This window comes from Antennarius striatus, chromosome 17 (assembly GCF_040054535.1).
Source record: "Antennarius striatus isolate MH-2024 chromosome 17, ASM4005453v1, whole genome shotgun sequence".
NCBI lineage: Eukaryota > Metazoa > Chordata > Actinopteri > Lophiiformes > Antennariidae > Antennarius > Antennarius striatus.
Genome location: NC_090792.1, coordinates 13,067,881 through 13,074,596, shown reverse-complemented (window position 1 = coordinate 13,074,596; position 6,716 = coordinate 13,067,881).

Below are 6,716 nucleotides of genomic sequence, written 5' to 3'. Positions count from 1 at the left end.
TATTCTAGTGTGGTTTCCAGCGCTACCGAATCCATTCTATTCTATTTTTAGGCCTTTGTATTGTTTCTATCTTATTATTGGCTTTGCCCTTTAAGCGTGATTGTTTTGTGATGCAAAATAAATTGGATCCGTAAGAGGATGTGTTAATCACACTCGTGCTTCTCACAGTATCACTGCTGTGCAGCTCTTGCTGCTTTTTGTGCCACCGCCATAGAGGGCATGCAACTTACTATAGTCCAAATGTCTGTGAGTAACAGGTTGGGTAGGAACAATGATCTAGCTATTAAGTCCTCTAAAACAGATCAACACAATTCAGTGAAATTTAGCACATACGTTTTATAGGCCCTAAAATTGTGCATGTCATTACTAGTTTCTTTATTTTACTTAAAATATATTGTATCATGTGGTATCATGTTGTTTTGTCATTTATTTTAAGCTTTCTTATATCTGAATGTCTTATTTAACCTTATCAGCTCATATCTTATCATGTTTATCATATCTCATCTCATCCTGTCCTGTCCGCTAATACCACTTGAACAGCACTTGCTTTATAAAAATGCAATAAATCAGCATTTACAGGAGAAGGTTAATACCACTGTCACATTGTTCATTTATGGTCAATAGAACTACAGTTGGCAGGTAGCTTGGCATTAATTCTGCTCAGAAATAGTTGGACTTTGTCCTTCTAAAAAAAAACCACCTTCTGCCTCCCAGCATTAAAAAGCTTAAAATTCATTACTAGGCATTAAGAGATTTAGAAACAGAAGTGTAACACCATACACTTTTATCTGCAGAATTCTATGAAGACACATTAGCATGTGATTAATTCTCTCATTCAATTTATTAGGAAAGCAATTCACAAAAATGTGAAAATGCCCCTCATAACTGCTGTGCAAATGGTGGGATGGTGATGGATCTGCATTAGGATAGAACCTAGATATTTGTGTTCCTATCAGTCATTTCACATGGTTTAATGGAGCAACTCATTATCACAGCCTTGTTCTAGCCTGTAATCTCTTAGCCTGTAATCTCATAGACTTCAGTTATGTTTTTCAATGGGGAGGGCTGTGGGACAGTCTGGCGGAACTTGTTAGTGAAAATCAGTCTTCTAATCATGGAATTTTGCATAATGATGACTGATCCTGTTGGATGGAAAAAGGCTGGAAAATCAGAGGAAGATGGAAAAGTTCCAGTAGTTTACAATGCCACAAAGTTTACGCAGGTTTGTGCACACCTGCACATGTCACTCTGAGCAAGGCATCATGCGATCTGTCAGGAACAGAAAGAGAGCCCTGATAAATGTCCAGAGCGTCGGAGAAAGTTCACCGCAGGAGATCAATTGCGGCAGGTCGTTGTCAGTGAAAGAGTTAACATTTAAGGGTCTGCCTAGACAAACAGCCTGTTCTCAGGTGAGCTCATTTCAGCAACTTTCAGACAGTGGAAATTCAAGACCACGGATCAGTTTGGGGTAGTTGGATGTCTGACAACTGTGTGAAAGTAATTAAAAAGAGTATTGTACGAGACCTTTAAAGGAAATAAAACAGAGTAATCAAGTATGAAGTCGCAATTGTGGTGGAATTCCTGTGGCTGAAAGCTTGGTTAGCTTCCACACACCCGAAGATAAAATTCATTCAGCAGAGGTGGAAATGTAAAAACCAGTGGAGGGGTTTTTACATCCTGTTTCTATATAACTGCCACAAATGATATTGAATCACTTTGGCTACATTGTCTAATTTTATTTGAAACACAAACAAATTCATTCATTTGGTGTTTTAATTCTGTTTGATTTACCAAATTATTGATAAATCCTGCTTGATACAATTATATAACTGCTTTTAATCAGAAAAGATATTGTTATAATTCCATCATTCTGTGTCTTGGAACAGAAACATATATTTTCATATTTCATACAGGTCTCTTATATATTTATTGCCAAACAACAGCAACAACAACAAAAAAGTATTTTCAAAAATGTAATTATAAGCGGAACCTCTGGCAGAATCTCAGCATGGCAGAGGATCAGCTGCTGTTCCTTTCTGTTTTTAGCCTCTGCTGTCTCATTTGCTCTAAGTGGCACACCGAGACATCAAAATGACCAGCTGGAGACCAGCTGCGTGGTCAGAGGGGGTCAGCGGTACGTCACTAGGTCGAATCGAGTGATGAAATAATGATGCTTCAATCTAAATGGCAGCACAGTGAGAACGAACAGCATGTCCAACTCTTCAGTTTATCATTCAGACATACTGCAATTGGTTGAGCATCATCTGTCTATCTTCCCTCTTCTATTCTATCTCTATTATATTGATATGACTAATATGTACTGTATGTGTGTGTGTTTTACTATATACTTAGTAATACATTACAGTAATATAGTTATAGATAGTATTTAATTGTATAAATTGATATATAGTATACAGTATATGTTTATTTATATATATTGTTATTTATATATGTAGATATGTTAATATACTATATAGTTTACTTATGCATTATACTGTATACTATATATACATTACTAGATATATTCTTATTAGATACTGTATATTGCCACGTACCCTGCAGAGACTATACCACAGATGAGATAAGATGAGCTAATTAGCCTTGGTTCTAAGGGAATCCATTTTCCATTACTGTAACACATACTGTGACATTTCTGTGTGTGTGTGTGTGTGTGCGTGCGTGCGTGCGTGCGTGCGTGTGTGTGTGTGCGAGAGACCAAAAGAGAAAGAGCGGCTCATTGATTATAAACGTTTTTATTATTATTATTATTATTATTATTATTATTATTATTATTATTATTATTATTATTATTATTACAAGAATAATTTAATAATAGTAACATAAAGTGGAAGTAGTAGTGGCTGTAGTAATAGCAGAAGTAGGTAGTAGTAGTAGTAGTAGTACAGTGCTGCAGTGTTGGAAAGCATTTGTGACATAAAGCTCCAGCCTTGAATTACATTTCCTTCTCAAACAAAAACACCCCACCTTCCCCTTAATTATAGTTGTTCTAGTAGTATATCTTCAACCATTTCTTCAGCACATCAGCCCATTCATTTCTTCACCCTGAGTACGATGATGCTGACGACAGGATTCAACTCATCAGGACTTCTTGGCACCAGAAAATGATGCGAACACTATGTGTTCAAGCAGGAAATTACACTCCAAGAATAGCAGGGTGACATGTTGAGTCTACTGGAGAAGCCAAGAACCCACCAGGAAGAGGCACACGCAAGTGTGACAAAGCTCAAGACGGAATTTCACTTTGTAGTAATCAAGATAAAATTAGGGGGAAAGGCGTTGATGGATTTATAATGTTAACACAAACCAGTAATCTTTTCTAACCCGCATTTTATGATTTTGATAATGAACCACCAATATGAGTTCAACCAATCACATTCAAAGAAAGAGAGCAGATGTGATCTATGATAAATCACCTTCAGGTAATCCCACTGTCGTCAGTCACACTTCATTGCTAACAGTCATTGTCGCTACAGAGAACATTCACGTCACATTCGTGTGTAGTTTCTATGAAATATTTAGTGAGGAAGGTAGGAAGAAAACTATTTGTAATTATTTAAAAAGTAATTACAAATGCACTGAACAAAAATAATTGCTTTACCTTAACCCCAATTTTAAGGACCCTAGTCTATTTCTGGTCTGTTGGTCACCTTTACACTCCTCGCAGACACGTATCATAAATTGGGTCATTGCAGTCTTCTCTAGTGTCATTCAATGGAAAAATATTAATTAGTTCATAAATTGTTCAGATTAGAACCAATACTCCTTCTTTCAAAGCAAAATACCAACAACCCTTTTGGTACTCAGTTATCTAACAATGTATTGCTAAAACAGACTAATCTTGTGATATAACATATAATATGCATGCTAAAGAACAAGTTAACAACTCTGAAGTATGATACGTCCAAACCATTAGTCACACACAATAACTTATTTGAGCACATACTAAAATACACACATTAACAATTTATTGTGCATGTGTACAAAAACATTTTTTGGAAAGGTAGAAGATGGTTTAAGTAATAGTTCTCTTTATTCTGGTGATGATCAGAAGCACTAGAGAGTCATTAGTAAAATATATTTTTTCTTGACTATCAAATTAATAATGATATCAAATTCAGGGGAATGTTTTCATGGTTAGGAGGGTTGGAACTCTTGCAACCACATAATGTGAGAACCAATCTACCTTTTGTATTTGTACCATGTTTTGTTTTTACAGTTGTTTTTCTACTAAATAAACACATCCAAATGAAAGAGGGAAAAAAAAGAGATCAACTGTGGAATCATATTCCATGTGAAAGGAAAAAGATTTTACAGGAATGAGTGAAAATAACCAGAGTGGGTTATGAAAACAAAGCTGGAAAATGTTTTGGGGAAGTTTGGACACAAAGTTCAAAATGGGAATGCTGCTTGGATGGAATGCACTCTCTGATATTATCTGATAAACAATTCAAATATACTGCATTCTTCATGATGTCATGTTGAGGGAATAGTTAAAGGTTATAACAAATAGAGATCACACTGCTGCTTTTGTACTGAAGTAACAGGACACCTTTGGCATCACTTGCAAACAGGAAATAGAAACGCAGAAAGAGAGAACTTGTGATGGTGCTCCTCATATTATTCCCTGAACCCTTTCATTTGGAATAATTAATCCCCATCACTCCAATCATCAGTCCCATCCTCCTCGTCCTCCTCAATCAGTTTTTCTCTTTCATCTTTTCTCTCCCTCCTTCAAGTGGTCCAGCAGGAAATTATAATGTTCGTTCTGTGTCCCTCATTCCCTTTTTTTCCACACTTAGATCTCTCTTCTTCTGGTCATTTGTCTTTTCCTGTTGGCATGATTCATAGTAACCACTCTCACATACACAAGCACACACACCACATGGACATACATGCACAAATTCTACACTGAGTCATGCTCTGGTTGTCCGGCTCTCTGACTAACTCTAGGGATTGTCTTGTGCTCTCTGCAGGTGGTGTGCTGTCGTGTGAAAGCGCACAACTTTAGCTCATTTATGGCCTCACAATGAGCCATTTTTCAGGCAAACCCTAGAAACTGGTGGAGTAATTTATCAGGATTTCAACAAGTAAGCATGACAGATTATTCGTCAACCTGAAACTAGTGGTTTGAAAAAAAAATCCCTAATTAAATAGCCACATTTTATTTCCTGCAACTGCAACCACATACAGTCTTTTATAGTGAATGGAGTTATCATGGAGAATGAAGTGTTGGCATGCCACATCAATAGCCTGTATTATGCCATTCATATTCAGTTTATTCTCACCCATATTGTCTTAAACTGAGTTGGATATTTTAGGACATATTTATGTCCCTCCTTATTACAAATGTATTAAAGGAGAATATTTTCTACCACTCATGAATTTACTATGAAGGTGAAGCTGTACAGTCAGTAGCAATTTAACTGAAGTCCCTCAAGCCATACAAAAGTTATGCCATGATCCTTTTTAAAGCTGGTCTGGACTATATTCTTTATTTTACAGAGAACCAATGTACCTTCACAAATAACGGGCAACAGACAAAATAATAGCGACCACATAAAGTGGAAAACTAAATGTTTTTTTAAACAATTTAAAATCTTTTTCTGAACGTTTCTTTGATTTTTATCTCATATCAAGAGATATTAATGCTTTTCTTGGTGTATGAATCCCTTCTGATATCTAGCGGAACCTGTGCTGGATGAAGATTCCTCCTTGGGACTGGTGTTTGCATTCCTGTCAGAGTGAGGAGGCTGCGGTCTGGCACCTGCCTTCTTCATCTTATAACTTCAAGGACATTGCATCACCAGGTTTCTACACAGGAAGTGTGAGATATTACTAGAGCAGGAATCACGTCTATCCCATCTCAGGTGGGCGGGATGCCATATATTTTCTTTCAAATGCCAGTCAGCGCTATGTCTCTACAGACACGGTCTCTCTATCTGTCTCATTTGTCTGACTCTCACAGAGATTAATTTCAACCGATGTACCATCTAGTTTATTAAAATAATAAATAGATTCAGGCTGTCTGGAGGCGAAAAGGAAAGCCATAATTGATTTATTACAAAGCAGTTCCACATCGGTAATGATTAATGGCACTGCATTGCCTTTTCCCAATTGTAAGAGACCACTTCAGACCCTTTTCTCCATGGAACAGGAATCCTCTAGAGCATTTAAAAACATTTTCCCCACTGAAAGGGCAAAAAATTATTCAACCACTGCATGTTATCTTTAATTGTAAGGACAAATTTGTGGGTCCTGCAACAAATTTTCTTCACTGATATGGAAACTCAGAATGTACAACAAGGTTTCTCCACTGGAAAGGACAACACATTTTCTCCAACCCCCAGCAGCATGTTTTCTTCACTGAAACAAAAACCTAGAAGTCAATATGATTTCTCCTCAAAATGAAAACCTGTGTGAGATGGCACATTTTATCTACTTTATCACAGAAGACACTACGTCACATTTTTCCTAAGGCCAACACAATGTTTTCATGCATATTGATTATGATTTTTATGAAAACATTAATATTACTCTCATTTTCATGAAACAGCCACCACCCAGCAGCCAGTTAGACTGTCAGCTTAGAATAGTCTATTTTATGAATGAGAAAGAAAAAGAAACATGATAAATGTAAAGGCTTTAAAGGTAAAGAAAAGTGAGAAATAACTCATTACCTTGTTCAAAGTTATATC